The 17,283-nt window shown below is 31.2% G+C and overlaps 1 long non-coding RNA gene across 1 annotated transcript; it reads left to right on the top strand.

The window, feature by feature from the left end:
• Positions 1-14,419: 14,419 nt before the first annotated feature.
• On the top strand, positions 14,420-16,305 carry LOC138337580 (uncharacterized). Its single transcript, XR_011210874.1, has 2 exons — positions 14,420-14,557; positions 15,889-16,305. It is a non-coding gene; the product is annotated as an uncharacterized lncRNA (long non-coding RNA).
• Positions 16,306-17,283: the final 978 nt, after the last annotated feature.

Here is a 17,283-nt window from a genome sequence, read left to right as displayed (position 1 = left end):
TGAGATCGGCGAATGTCTTGATTCTTACTCAATCAAGTTATATTGGGAAAATTCTAAAAAGGTTTGGTCACTTTGACGTCAAACCTGCTCCTACACCATTTGATCCTAGCATCAAACTTATGCGGAACTCTAGTGATATTCTTGGTCAGCTTATATATTCTGAGATTGTTGGGAGTCTTATGTACCGAACCTGATATTGGTTACACAGTAGGAACTTTGAGCAAGTTTACTAGTAATCCTGGAGTTGAACACTGGAATGCCTTAATTCGTGTTTTAAGATACTTGGAGGGTACAATTAATGTTGGCCTATATTACTCTACATTTCTTGTTGTTCTTGAAGGCTATAGCGGTGCTACTTGGAATTCTGAACCGAATGACTCTAAATCTATTACTGCTTTGATTTTCACTTTGGCTGGAGCAACGATCTTTTGGAAATCAAAGAATCAGACATGTATTACTCATTCAAACATGGAGTCAAAATTTATAGCTATGTCTTCTGCTGGAGAAGAAGCTGAATGGCTACAATTTTTGTTGATTGATATTCCTTTATGGAGTAAGTCATACCACCTTTAACTATTTATTGTGATAATCAAGCTACTATATTTTGGGCTTCAAGTGACTGCTATAATGGCAAGTCAAGACAAGTTTGTCTCAAACAAAATAATATGAGGAGATTATTGGAGGAAGGTGTGATATCACTTCAATATGTAAAGTCTAGATTTTAATTTAGCGAATCCTTTGTGTAAAGGGTTAGGCAAAGAGTTAGTAGTTGAAATCTATAATGGTATGGGAATAAACCCTGTTGGAAACTGATTGTACTTTATCGTAACCCTACCTGATGATGTAATCATGGGTTCAAAGGGAAAAACAAATAAAGTTACAATTGTGACACACATCAATAAAACTTTCATTTTCAAAATAAAATGAAATAAGTAGAAGTACATGATTGAGATTCTTTTCTTTTAATAAATTTATAAGACCGATCTCGTTTGGAGTTAGTAAGAAAACTCTTGATAAATGTTAATCATATTCCTAATGAAGTGAAGGATGAGATTATATCCTCTTAATAAGTCTATAAATCGATTTCGATTGGAGTGCATAGGAATACTCTTGATAGATTTACCGATACTTTGTTGTAAAGGAGGATGAGATTAATTTTCTCTTAATGAAGTTCATAGACTATTTGGTCAAAGTATGCAAAGTTACTCTTGATGAATTCACTGCACTAAGTGCGAAGTGGACACCGCTTCAATAAGATTTTTAAGGTTTCTGGCTAAGAGGATTCATGACACATGGCCGTAAGGTGCCAAAGGATTTTGATTTTCACCGGAATATAGTGATATGCGTGGAGTATTTTTTTCTAACTTCATTCAATAAACCACTTAATTCAAGATTTGTTTAATAAGTAGTCAATGATTTAGAAAACCTTCACTAGATAATGGTTCAAGTCTAAAAGACACCAGTATTGACGCATGTAGATTAATGTCTCAAAATTTTTTTTGGATTTTTCAAAGATGAAATTTCTTGAAACAAGTGGGGGATTGTAAGAATTAGTGCCTCAATTAATTTTGAAATAAAATTCATCCATTAAAAGTTTTGAAAATAACAAAATAATGAATGTGAGTTGTCACATTCTTCTTTGTTTTAATTCTACGTTATAGGATTTTGTAAGAGGCTCTACGTTATTAATTTGGAAAGATAACTTTATTTTAAATTCATGAACCTATAATAAATTATATTAATCAAAAGTCTTTATCTTGCATAATGTTTATCCTATAAAAAGAGTTTCTTTTGGTTAAAAAAGATAAGAATTCAAATAAAAGTACTTTCCCATGAAAACACTTGTGAGACATTAATCAAAAGGTGAAATCACCAATTCAATAATAGAAGAGAAACATTCTTTAATGCTACTTGTTTTGTGGCTTAGTTGAATCCCAAAAATAGAATTGTTATTTATTCTTCGGATTGCTTGTGGGAGAGACTCCAACTATCTTCAAGAGACGTATTAATGTGCCTTTAAGCCACGAATGTTTTATTTTGTATTCCTTGTGATTTTCTCATTCTTGTTCATTCGTTCTAACACTAGGTCCAATATGTACTTATTCATTTTTTGTTATGTTTGGTGAGAAATAAGGATATTTTTGGGAAATTAAGTAATAATGGGTATGATTTGATCAAAATATTAATGGTGGAATAAAATTTATGCATTTCACTTAATTTAAGAACATTTTGATCCATTTCCATAGAATAAAATACTTAGGGATTAAGGAAAAACAAAAGTCTGATCTCAAAGATGACAGGAAGTTCAGAATTTTGGTTTAGTTATGTTGCTATGTTTCAAATGTTTTATTGATTTGTAACATTAAATTTAAAATGATAATTAAACTATGTGTTAAAAATTGTTAAATTATATTTAAAAAAAGGAGTATAAGTTAAGCTTATTAAATTAATACTAACTAGAACAAGTCTAAGTATGAAAGGTGGACAGAGACGAAAGAAGGACTCATGCCAGCCCAAAAGATTGGATCACCCTTGAATTCAAACGTTCACCGGTCTTTTAAGTTAGGTGTGTCAATAGCCATTTGAAGATTACATGTACTCAAGAAAAATAAGGGCAAGTATAGTATTAGTACATAACCTGAGATTAGTGGTAAGATCACGCGGCTATCCTACTAAGTGTAACATAAGAAAGTCAAGCACGATTATAAACACATGTATATACTGAATATACAATATCTTTAACATTTATGAACAATGTACAATTTCACAGATCTCAAGATACACAATTATTTCATGTAATTTGTTCTTAAATGGAACCATAACCCTAACTGTTAGCATACCCTAACATCGTAACGGTCCTAAAAATTATATAGGAAGAAATCGAGCCTCACATGTGATTTTGAATTTGAGAACTTGATAGAAATGATGATTAATGGATTTTTAATTTTAGTTTAAAGAGAATTGAGGTCAAACAACAAAAAATGACTATAGGGTCGGGAAACTAGTCATTTGAGTAAGTGTGTTCTAAGGCCTTGTCAGTGAAGTTTAGAGTGTTGTTTAAGTGTAAAAAATTGAAGTGAATATTATAATTAGAAAAATGTTCTTAGGGGTTAAACTTCTTGGTAGAACACCCCAATTACCACCGAAGGGATCCTTGGGGAGGACCCTAACTCTACCCAAAAAGTTGTCAAAACAGCTTGGTTCACGAGACACATTCATGACCAGTAGATTGATCTACAACTCATTAACCATTGGCGTGGATCAAGGCCTCAAAGGAACAGACTGTGACAAAAATAATGGAACACCAGTACGTGGAATCAACCCATCCATGGTCCGTGGATGGGGAACTGTAGATATCACCTACATATTTGTCTTTAGCTCGGCCAACTGAAGGGTGAATTGGTAAAATATTTTAATGTACATGGACGGTTATTTTAGTTATATTAACATATTTAAAGAGTATTACAAGTGTTTAAAACCTATTATACACATTATTATTTTCAAAACTCAAAAACTTAGAAACCTTTCTTCTCTGAAAGTCTCCCTGAAGGAACCTCCTTTAGAGTTGGGGTTTTCAAGTTTCCAAGGTCAATTTCTTCAAGTTTTCAATTCTATTTTGTGGGATTCTTCAAGTATAAGTGATGGTAATCCGTAATCCTTGATAAATATTTCATTCAAGGAGTCAAATAAAAATGCATTTCAAAGTTCATCAATAGTCAAAACACTACTTTCTAATCTAATTTGGGTTTGATTGGAAAACATTTTCAAACTCATTATAATGATAATATGTGGTCTAATTGATGATTTCAATGTGAGTTTCTATTGAATTTCTTCAGGAACCCACACTTTCTCCAAACTTCTTTATCTTGGAAATTGATTGAGAATTGGTTAATTATGGAAATATAATGAATAGTATGTGTTTACATGAAGTTAGATTATGAATTCATGCCATTAGTTATATATAATTGTGGTGAATTTATTTATGTATTGATGATGTGAGGATCATGACCTTTAAAGGAATTATGAATGAATTCATGTTGAATTGCTTATGCAGATGGTGGAATTGGTTATGGAAATATGTCAATTGTCTTATCTCTTGTAGTATCTTGGATATATGGGTTGAGATTGATTTTAAATGATATAGAATGTTAATTTATTGATGTTTGATCTAGTTATGGTGGATGTGTTTACTTCCATGTACTTTATGATTATGTCAAGATTGCAATGGTGTTATGAGTGGAGTCATATTCTTGATTAACATTTAAGAATGATGACATTTAAGGTGAAAAGTTACTCCCTCACACACACTCATGAATGAAAAATAAATGAATGATGAATGAAGTTCTACACTATTGTTAAGGAACGTTGAGTGTATTGAATGTTATTCTCAATTGATCTCTTCTGAATATGATCATCCGTAAGTTGAGTGGAGTGTCTAGTAGAAATTTCTATATCTATTCCTAATGAATGAATGAGTGTGGTATATGAGACTCTTAACATCTCTTGACTTTGATCTTAACTTTCTTGAATTGGATTATGGATTCAAGGCTCATGATCTCATGTTTATGGATGATTTCGTGATGTGTAGATGTACCTTAGATTGTCTGAATCAACTAGGAAACATAGGTATATCACTAAGAAACTAGTACGGGAGAATGGGAAGAACTGACATCCCTGGCGTTCTGAAAAGCACAGGGCGCCAGCCCTCAAACTTCGTAGGACTGTTTGGGGCGCTCAGTCTGGCGCGTCACCCCAGAGCCCTATAGAAAGAGATTTCTTTGGGGCGCGCTGGCTGGCCCGACGCATCATCCTTTTTTCTAGGTGACTCCAACTTTTCTCCTTCAATTTTAATCTCAAAACTCTGTAAATGTATATAAATCCTTCCCCAAATACTAAGGATCAATAGCACTCTAAATATACGATATATTCAATCCAAAATCACTCGTTCAAATACGAATCAAACCTCAAGAAATTTCTTTTGGTCTATTTTGTTTTATATTTGGAAAAAAGGTTGGTTTATTTTATTTTATCCTTGGAAGAATGCATTATGAGGTTTATTTATATTTATTAAGCCGTTTCTGACATTTTCATTTGGTGCACATTATTGTATCTTTGTGAAACTCCACATTCTGCCCGTTAGTTGCATAATGCACTCACATTATTTACCATTATTCTTTGCAACATATGTAACTCCTAAGATCAGTATCTTCACTATTTACTACCACATTATCTTCCTATTCATTGTTAGGAAGACTTCTTATACTATAAATAGTGGTGGTCTTCATTTGGTTTGTAACCTATAAAACAGAAGAAAAAAATATAGAGTAAAAGAGTTAGTTAAAAAAGAGTTCTTATTAATTGAAGGGAGGTGCTTTATTTGTGGAGCTTTGGACTCAAATCTTGTCCGTAGTTGTTGAGTTATACTTTGTAAAGGCCGTTGTATCCTGAAAGGGAGAAGCCCAAGAGGACTACTGTTGTACATGTGAAACATTTGTTGCAGTAGGCTTGAATATCCTTAAAGAGAGCGAAATATCCGTATGTTAACCTGAAAAGATTTGATTTCTTCATTTCATATTCAATTTAATCTTGTATTTTTGTTATATTTTAAGTTTTCACTAACAATTAAGGAGATTTAACATGGTTACAATTGAAAAAAACCGCGGATGTCAAGATGGGAGACGTTAATAAGCCATTTCGGTTCAATGGTAACCATTTCAAGAGATGAAAGGGTAAACTGCTTTTCTACTTAATTCTTCTCAATGTTTCTTATTTATTGACCGAGAAGAATCCAAATAAAGAAGACATCACCTCTATGAATGATGATGAAATAATTTTTTTTATCTAGAGAAAGTGGAAAAGTACGATGGTGATTCCTATAAGTGTCGGTATTATCTTCTTAATTGTCTATCTGATAATTTTTATGAATATTATGATAGAACTTACTCTAGTGCAAAGAATATTTGGAAGGCATTGCAGATTAAGTATGATACCAAAGAGGCTTGAGCGAAAAAATATGCGGCTAGTTGATTTTTTCGTTTCCAAATGGTAGACAACAAATCACTGGTAGACCAAGCTCAAGACTTTATCATGATTGTTTGAGAGCTTAGGTTTGAAGAGGTTAAAATTGGAGATAACATTATTGTTTGTGGCATAGTAGATAAACTTCAACCTTCTTGAAATGAATTTCAAAAAACCATGTGCCACAAATAAAAGGAAACTTCTCTTGAAATCTTGTTTATGAAAAATCCACATGGAAGAAGAAGCAAGGGGCTAAGATGCACTTTCATAAACAGAAGAGAATAACATCACATCTAAGGTAGGGTGAATTACTTAAAATAATGCTACTCTTAAAAAATGGTCAAATTTGTTAGTAATGGTTGTAAAACTACGCTCGTCCATAAGAGAATAGGCCAAATTTGTCATTTACGAAAGTGACTTTACCTTTTAGTTGGCTCAATCTATAGTTCAAATACTAGAGACTCTTTGACCTGACTGATCTTCTACGATATTGGGAGAAAATAGAACTCATTGTCTGCTCTAATTAAATTTCACCTTCTAGCTCTGATTAACTATATTAAAAATGTTATTTTTTTCCTAAAAACCATTGTTAGATTTATCTAAACAACCCAAACCCGTAAGAATAAATTTGAATTAATTTTGAACACATTGTATAGGTGTGATTAAATTTAAACTCTCTAAACTAATTTGCATCTATTAGTCCAAAGCCAAGATCTAAGGTCTTCAGAATGATTGTATCATTAAATATATTCAATATAATAACATTTAATTAGAATCATTAGCATATTTGGTAAAAATTCTAAAATGTACCATGAGAAATTTAAATATTTAACTCAAAATAAATACAAAATTCAAGCCTTTGGGTTCACTAAATTCATATCATAAATGGAAATCACAACTAAATAATTAAAATAACACTATCAACTTTAAAATAAAAATCAAAACTAAAACTCAAAACATAAACATTTTAAAAAAACATAATTATTTCATGGCACGAGGATTCAAATGTATTAGGAATCATTGTATGCTTAATTAGCAATTTCTTGAGGAGCTTGTGTAAAAGAAGCAGTAGCATTTTCAAGATTCAAATCAATCTCATCCACGACTCTCAGATTTTTCCATATCTTCTGCATTAAATACCTTTATTTGTTCCAACATTTGTGCTAGTCAGTCTCGTCTGTTGTCTGATTTGCTAAAGTCTCTTCTATGATCTCTAAATTGTAAAGCTCAACTTGTTTCTAATATGAGTATTCACAACGTTAAGGCGACTATTTTCACTTTTGTGGTTTGATGGACTAAATAAACGATCAACACCAACATGAATTGTAGGATGTAAAAAAAAGAACGGATTATCATAGGGGGGAACTGTTATTATTCTCACATCAATGTCATATTTCCAATAATATCGCTTGCTTTCTTGGATAGTGTTTCAAGACACTTTCAAAATGATGAATATAAATAATCTTCATTTTTTATTTTGGCCATCGAAAGCTTCTGGTGCCTAGAGTCTTTTTTCCTGTCATGACTCTAAAATGATATGTTTATTGATGAGGCTCTCCCAAAAATGTGTTTCTTATTAATACAACGAATTCTTCAATGTTGTAATTAATTTCTATACTATAAACGAAAACAAATCTCCTCATTATGTTAAAATAATAATAATAAAATATATTCATATAAATATTTAAAAGAAATATCGTCTTGCACTTACCATAATAACAATAAATAAATAAATAATTCTAAATTAAAGAGATTAATATTGTAATTTGATTAATGAATTTATCAAATTGAGGAAAGTAGGTGAGAACACAATTTGAAATGAAATAACCTATATATAAAAATCTTCATACATTCAATATAATAGAAAAAATTTTCATATTCTACTATAATTGTACACGACAAAAGTTAAAGTAATTAGAAGAAAAAAAGATTTCATACAAAAAATTTCTTGGTTTTTCATGAATAGAAGTAACCAAAATCCAAAAACAAATCTTAGTTAGTGTTAGGAACGTCAAAATATTTAAGACCAAAATTTGAAAATCTGGTCAAATTTTATAGTCTAATAAATAGTTATAGATGAATTTTGAAAAACTATGCTCAAAATATATGGTCATTGTTATTTTAAAATATTAGAAAACTATATAATTAGACATATACTTCGATGCTATAAATATTATAATTATCTATATTGCCAAAATATTATCTATATTACCACTAATTTAGAATTATTTCCGTATCTTATGCTAAGATACATGTATTTTTGCCACCAGATACATAAAAAGGGAGAGAGGCAAGATTTGGGGAACTAGGCGAGTACAATTTATATGTATTTCAAATACATGTAAATCACACTTGATACACACTAGATACATATATATGTATGTATCTTGAGTGAATTACATGTATTGGGATACCACATCTATCTGAGAGTGGAGAGTGAGATGAGAGAGAGGAGAGCAAGATTTCCTATACATGTATGTCAAATACAGTCAGATCCACTCGGATACAATGTATATATATATATATATAAAACAAATTACACGTAAATATGACCCCATGTATATGAGATATCAGTATATGGATGTATTTGAATGAACAAAAATCAGGTAAAATAATTATATTCCAAACTATAATGTATTTAAGTAATTCATTCTTAAACTAGTGGAAATATATGTAAAAAATATTCAATGAACTTCCTTTTTGAACTTTTATTATATATAACATTACACAACGAAAAGATAATCTTAGCTGCTTCTTTTTTTTGACGAAGCAAATTATTGAATTAAAACCCTAATCAGCATATATTTGTGTTAATACAATCTATATGCAATTATTTTAACAACTGGTGTGTGATAATACATATAAAAAATGAACAAAATTGTTTGTGATGGGTGTAAGAATGCGCTCATCACAGAGAAAATAGGCCAAAATTGTCATTTACGAAAGCTTAGCCATCATGACAATTTCAATTTCACTACTAAATTTAAATGTTTTTATTTTTTCTCAAAAAAGTGAGCTTACCTTTTAGTTGGATCAATCTGTAGTTCAACTACTAGCTACACTTTAACTTGACAGATCTTCTACGATATAGAGAGAAAATGGACCTCACTATCTGCTCGAATTAAATTTCACCTTCTAGCTCCGAGTATTTATTTTTTTAAATCTATTTTTTCCTAAAAACCGTTTAAGATATATTTAAATAGCCAAAAATTGTAAGAATAAATTTATAAGTTTAAAAATTAATTTTGAACACATTATATGGGTGTGATTAGATTAAAAGCCTGAAATCTAATTTGCATCTATTAGTCCAAAACCAAGATCTAAAGTCTTTACAATGATAATATCATTAAATATATTCAAAATCATTCACATATATGTTAAAAATTCTAAAATGTACCATGAGACATTTAAATATTGAATTCATAATTACAAAAATTTGAGTCTTTAGGTTCACTAAATTCATATCATAAATTGAAATCACAACTAAATAATTTAAATAACACCATCAGCTTTATAATAAACATCCAAACTTAAACTTATTGTTTACAAAAAAAATAATTATTTCATCACATGAGGCTTCAAATGTATACGAACCATTGTATGCTTAATTAGCATTTTCTCGAGGAGCTTGTGAAAAAGAAGGAGCAGCATTATTCAGCATCAAATCAATCCCATCCAATCAACTTTTAGATTTTTTCAACTCCTCTGAATTAAAATACTACTATTTATTCCCCGATTTCTTCTATGTCAGTATTTTCTGTTGTCTGTTTAACCAAAGTCTCTTCTATGATCTCGAGATTGTCAAGCTCAACTTGGTTCTTCTTGATTCTGATCAGAGTGTTTGCAATGTTAAAGCGATTATTTTCACTTCCCTGGTCAAATAGACTAAAGAAACGATCTACAACAACATCATTTGTAGGGTATAAAAAAGAAAGAATTATCATACTGGAAAAATGTTATTATTCCCACATCAATGTGATTTCCCTATCATATCGCTTCCTTTCTTGTATAAAGTTTTACAATACATTGAAAAAATGATGCGTATAAATCATCTTCATTTTCTATTTTGGCCGTCAAAATCTTCTTTTTCTTTCATGACTCTAAAAGGATATGTTAATCGATGAGACTCTCCAAAAAAATGCAACACTAATTTATACAAAAACATTGCTTCAATGTCGTAATTAATTTCTTGCAATACTATATATTAATGAAAACAGATCTCCTCATTATGTTAAAATTATAATAACAAAATATATTTATACAGATATTTAAAAGAATATAGTCTTGCACTTACCATAATAATAAAAATTAAACTAAAGAGAGTAATATTCTTATTTAGTTAATGACTTCATCAAATTGAGGAAAGTTTGTGAGAATACAATTTGAAATGAAATAATCTATACATAAAAATCGTCAACATTCAATATAATAGGAAAATTTTCAATATGGTACTATAATTGTGACGACAAAAGTTAAAGTAATTAGAAAAAAATAATTTTCTTGCCCAAAATTTCTTGGAGTTTCGTGAATGAAAATTACCAAAATCCAATAAACATTAGTGTTAGGAATTTCAGAATATTTGAAGAACAAAATTTGAAAATCTGATCAAATATTATAGTTAAATAATAGTTAAATGTGAATTTCTTAAATATATTCTCAAAATATATGGTCAATGCTATTTCAAAATATCACAAAACTATATAATTAGACATAAACTTCACTGCTATAAATATTATTATTATTTCTATATTGCCAAAGAATTATCTATTTTACCACTAATTTAGAATTATTTACATATCTTATTCTTAAATACATGTATTTTTGCTATCAAATATATAAAAAGGGAGAGATGCGAGATTGTGGAACGAGGCGAGCAAGATTTGTATGTATCTTAGACATATGTAAATCACACTAGATACTCACTAGATACGTATATGTGTATATAACTTAAATGATTCACATGTATTACGATACCATATCTATCTTCGAATTGTGAGTGAGATGAGAGAAAGGAGAGAGCAAGATTTGTTATACATGTATAACAAATACAAGTGGATCCACTTGGATATAATATATCTTAAACAAATTACACTTAAATTTGATCCCATGTATATGAGATACCAGTATTTGGAAGCATTTATGCACAAAAATCTGGTAAAATAAATAATATTCCAAACTGTATTGTATTTAAGTAATTCATTCTTAAATTAGTGGAATTTATGTAATAAAAATTTATCCAATGAACTTCTTTTTGGAAGTTTTATCATATATAACAGCACACAACGAAAAAATAGTCCTAGTTTTTTTTTGACAAATCAAATTATTTAATTAAAAACCTAATCAGCATATTTTTGTGTTACTAAAATCCATACGCAATTATTTTAACAACTGATTTGTGATAGATACATAAAACAAAGCTGGTCAAATTTATTGATAATGGGTGTAAAACTGTGCTCATCATTGAGAAAATTGGTCGATTTTGTCACTTACGAAAGCTTAGCCATCATGAAAATATCGATTTCACCACTAAATTGAAAGTTTTTATTTTTTCTCAAAAAGTGACATTACCTTTAGTTGAATCAATTTATAATTCAACTACTAGAGTCTCTTTTACCTAAGAGATCTTCTACGATGCTGAGAGAAAATGGACATCACTATCCGCTCGAATTAATTTCACCTTCTAGTTCTGATTATTTATTTTTCAGAATGTATTATTCCTAAAGCCGTTTAAGATATATATAAATACCCCAACGTGTAAGAATAACTTTGAATTAATTTTGAACACATTATATGAGTGTGGTTAGATTAAAATCCAGAAAACTAATTTGCATTTAGTAGTCATAGCCAAGATCTGAGGTCCTCATAGTGATAGTAAAATTAAATATATTCAAAATCATTGACATATATTTTAAGAATTGTAAAAACGTACCATGATAAATTTAAATATTGAAATCATAATTAATAAAAAAAATTTGAGTCTTTGGGTTCACTAAATTCATATCATAAATTTAAATCATAACTAAATAATTCATATAACATCATCAACTTTAAAATAAACATCGAAACTAGAACATAAAACGAAAATATATTTTTTTTAAAAAAATCTAATTATTTATTTGCATGAAGCAACATTTTTCAACATCAAATTATAATCCAATCGACTTTCAGATTTTTTCAAATCCTTTGCATTAAATACCTTTATTTGTTCCCACATTTTTTTAATGTCAGTCTCGTCTAGTGTCTGATTAGCTTATGTCTCTTTTATCATCTCGAGATTGTCAAGCTCAACTTGATTCTCCTTGATTCTGATCTGAGTGTATGCAATTTTATGGCGACTATTTTCACTTCCCCGGTCAAATGGACAAAACAAACTATCAACAACAGCATCAATTGTCGGGTGCAAAAAAAGAGAAGGGTTTATCTGAGAGGGAAAATCTTATTATTCCCATATCAATGTCATATTTCCCAATCATATCGCTTCTTTTCTTGTATAAATTTTTCCGAAGCATAAAAAATGATGAGCATAAATATGCTTCATTCTGAATTTTTGCAATTGAAATCTTGTGGCGTCCTAGGGTCTGTTTTTCTGCCATGACTTTAAATAATGTCAATTGATGAGGCTCTCCAAAAAAAATTAATGCTTATTTATACAAAAGAATTCTTCAATGTTGTAATTAATTTCTCGCAATACAATAAATGAAAACAAATCTCCTCAGTATGTTAAAATTGTAGTAACAAAATATATTTATATAAATATTTAAAAGAATATAGTCTTGCACTTACGTAATAACAAAAAATAAATAAAAATTCTAAATAAATGACATTAAAAAAATTCTAATTTGGTTAATAACTTTATCACATTGAAGAAAGTAGGTTAGAACACAATTCGAAATGAAATTATCTATATATCAAAATCTTCAAACATTCAATAAAATATGAGAACTTTTAATATGCTGCTATAATTGTAGACGACAAAAGTTAAATTAATTAGAAGAAAAATAAATTTCATGCCTAAACTTTTGGGAGCTACTTGAATGGAAGTTTCTAAAATCAAGAAATAAATCTTATTTTTAGGAACTCAAAAATATTTGAAGTCCAAAATTTGAAAATCTGGTCAAATTTTATATTCAAATAATTAGTTAAAGGTGAATTCTTAAAATGTACTCTCAGAATATATGGTCAATACTATTTATTTTGAAGTCCAAAATCTGAAAATCTGGTCAAATTTTATATTCAAATAATTAGTTAAAGGTGAATTTTTAAAATCTACTCTCAGAATATATGGTCAATACTATTTTAAAATATTAGAAAACTATATAATTAGACATATAATTACTATCAATATTATTATTATCGATATTTCCAATATATTATCTATCTTACCATTAATATAGAATTATTTACGTATCTTATGCTTCGATACATTTATTTTTGCTATCAGATACATAATAAGGGAGAGAGGTGAGATTGGGAAACGAGGAGAGCAAGATTTGTATGTATCTCAGACACATTGAATCGCTCTAGATATACACCAGATATATGTGTATGTATCTTTAGAAATTCACATGTATTGGGATACCATATCTGAACTGAATGAAGTAATATTTTACCCCAACTAATCCCTAAAGAATGAATTAATATAATTAGGTAAGGAAAAACAAATTTGCCCATCCCTAATCCGGATTTGATATTCCTTAATTCAACTGCTGAACTTCCAAATGATATAACTCACTCATACGAACTTGGAATCGTGCAAGCTTTACGAAATTGTAATAATCATTCCCAAAGGCTTTCCAATCATATCTTGAACTACACCACACTTTTCCTGGGCTAGGAGTTATGATCGTTTGAAGTTGGCCAAATACTCACTTTTTTTAACTTGGTGATTTTTAGATTTCCTTTTACTTACCAAAAGTATTTATCTTCAAATTTTACATTCTTTTCTAGTTCTTCTAGTTATGAGATGTTACAATATCTCCCCCCTTGGGAACATTCATCCTCGAATGACATTATTCGTACTAGGTTTGTTATGCCTCGTTTTTTTATATACGTAGTGCGCATCGTGATCTAGTAGACGTAAGTCCGGGGATTGAGATTTTATTTTAAGTTCCAAGTGATTAAAGAAATATTAGGCAAGGATGTTATTTCCAAATGTGATATTAAGTATGAATTGGCTAATGTAAGTGTCATTAACTTTAAGTGAGGGACTAATTAGTGGCTAATTTGGATTGATTTAATCAAATGGGGCCTACCACTCATAATTGGTGGCTGATTAGGATTAATTTAATCAAGTGGGACCCACCACTCAAGGCAAAAATTAAAAAGGGATCAGATTGTGAGCTGGCCTTAATAGACAGGTGTAGAGGGGGGCTGCCTCCACTTCATACTATTAAATGAGGTGGATAAATCCACTCCATGCTAAATAAAGTGGTGAAATGCATTGCTGCATATCATCTTCTTCTTCACCACTTTTCTTAGGCAGCCATGGAAATGGAGAAACCAACCCTTCAACTCTTGGCCAGCAGCTGCAAATAATTTGGTTAGTAATCTCCTTGTTTGGTGTGTTAATTCTTTAGAATACCTTTGTTAATTATCCATTAATTTTAAGAAGGGGGCGTGACCAGTAGCTTAGGAAGTTTGTTTTAGTTATTGAATGTGCTAGGTATGAACGGAAACCAGAATTGGATTATTAGTGGTGTCATGTTGGTGCTTGGGTTGTTTTGATTAAAGCAAACTGAAGGAAAATTCTGTTTTGGCATTATGTATATGTTGAATGTGATTATGAGTATATACTCCAAAGGATGAATACGATAAGGTAGATGTGTTGCGAATTATAAAATGAGTTATCGCTCGGTGTGTCGTTGCTTCGCTACTATGGTTGCCGAGACAGAACTGTTTTGGGGAGGGGGCTGTTTAATATGATTCGTTGGGTTATATGTGTTATTGGTATTGCTGTGGATAATTTGGGTTGTTGTCGGATTGGGACGAAGTAAGGAAAATAGGGGAAGTGCTGCCGAATTTTCGTTAGATTATTAGCTAGCTTACAAGAAAGTAAAGCTAGATGTTTATCTAATTGCGGCACGATTGTTGCTTGTTATAGATTAATAGCTTGAGTAGTAAATATTGGACGTGCGGCTTGATTATACGGTATGTGACGTTGTCCCTTCTTTCTTTGTTTGGCATGACATTTTAAAATAAGAGAATAACGGACAGGTTTGATACTTACCTCTAGAGCGTCTAGGTGACGTATATTCTTGCTTCCACAATTATTCCTCTATATATCGGCTATGTCTAAGGCTATGATGATCTCTAATATCTATGGTAGTGCTTCTTAGAGTCATTGAGATTTTACATTTCCATATCGTATTAAAGGTTCATAATCTTGATAAAACATTAATCTTTGGTAATACTCCTTGTTGGTTCATGTTGATTGTTCTATTGAGTTATAAGAAATGATTTTAATTGCATATGGTTGCTCATAATATTCTGCTCGTGCATGGAGTCATTTATCATTTCACCGAGTCCCGGGCCGGGTAATGTTCGTACGGAGTTTCTTGCATATGTCACCGAGTTCCTCACTAGAGGGCCGGGTATGTATATTATATATATGATTGGTGATGAGGATGGTTACGATGATGATGATGACGGAGATGAAATGATGATTATTTTGCCGAGTCCCTTACTAGGGAAGCTGGGCACCTTATATTTTAAAGATATGCATGATTTTCACTTAAAAGGGTGCATGTGTAGCGATATTTTGTTTCGACTTGCCATATTGGTATCCTGTCATCTTTACCATATGCTTTACATTCTCAGTACATTGTCCGTACTGACCCCCTTTCCTCGGGGGGCTGCGTTTCATGCCCACAGGTGTAGACGCACAGTTTGGTGATCCTCCCGCCTAGGATATCTACTCTGCTGATTGGGAGAGCTCCACTATTCCGGAGCCCAGTCGTTTTGGTACATCACTTTTGTGTAGTCTTTTGCTCGTCTATGGGTATGGCGGGGCCCTTTCCCGTCGAGTTTCACTAATGTACTCTTAGAGGTCTGTGGAAATTATGTGAGTTGTATATATATGTTTTGGATAATGGTGTGGACATGGTTTGTTTGGGATGTCCGCTTGTACAAGGGCAGCCCTTTCGGCTGCGTACATCATTGTGTATTGTGTAGTGACAGCCTTGTCGGCTTACGTATGTTATTATGCTTGGAATAGTGGCGGCCTTGTCAGCTCGCGTATGCTGTTATGGTTGAATGGTTATGACTCCTTATGAGACAGGTCCTCTTATATATATACGACGTTGGGGTTGGCTTGATTTGATTAAATTCTATATTGTCTTAGTTTCAGTTTGTTATACTTAGCAGGTTTGTATATGGGTGTCCAAAACGGGCACTAGTCACGGCCCATCGGGTTGGGTTGTGACAAGGTTAAAGGTGTCACATCAATTATACAATTTAAACACTCAACAAGCACAATGCAATTTCAAGAAGCCAACTTAATATTAATGCCAAGAAAAGGATTAGTACCTTTAATTTGAAGCTTCGCCGGATCAGAAGAGATGAGGGTATCTCTTCTCCTATCCTCTTCATATTTTCAAGTAGCTTCTCTACAAACTAATTTCTCCACAGAACTTTGACTCGATGCTACTTGCTTTATTCTCAACTTCCGAACTTGGCGATCTAGGTTCTGAACCGGAACCTCCTCATAAGACAAACTATCCGTGATATCAATATCCTCTCAATTGGTATGATAAGTACAGTATCTCCCATGCACTCCTTCAAGATGGAGATGTGAGACACCGGATGGACTACAACTAATTCTTGTGGTAGCTCTAACTTACCAGCTACATTGTCAATCCTCTTGGATATTTTGGAAGGACCAATATATTGTACACTGATCTTCCCTTCCTTATCAAATCTTATAACACCCTTCATGGGTGAAACTTTTCAAGTAACTCAATCATCTACCTCAAACTGTTACTACATTCTCCTAACATCAATGTAGGATTTGTGATGAGTTTTTGTTGGTTCCAATCTATTTTGAATGGATTTCATTTTCTCCATAGCTTGATTAAGTAACTCTGGTCCTTTCAACCCTACTTCACAAAATTCGAACCATTAAAAATCAAATCTGCATCTTCTCCCGTAATGAGCTTCATAAGGATCCATTTGGATATTAGAATGGTAACTATTGTTGTAAAAAAATCCATGTGAGGTAGGTGATTATCCCAATAAACCTTAAAATCAATCACACAATCTATCTTCATA

The sequence above is a fragment of the Solanum lycopersicum genome, chromosome 7 (assembly GCF_036512215.1).
Source record: "Solanum lycopersicum chromosome 7, SLM_r2.1".
Taxonomy (NCBI): Eukaryota; Viridiplantae; Streptophyta; class Magnoliopsida; order Solanales; family Solanaceae; genus Solanum; species Solanum lycopersicum.
Note: the sequence above shows the minus strand (reverse complement) of the source record. Positions and strands in the feature narration are given on the sequence as shown.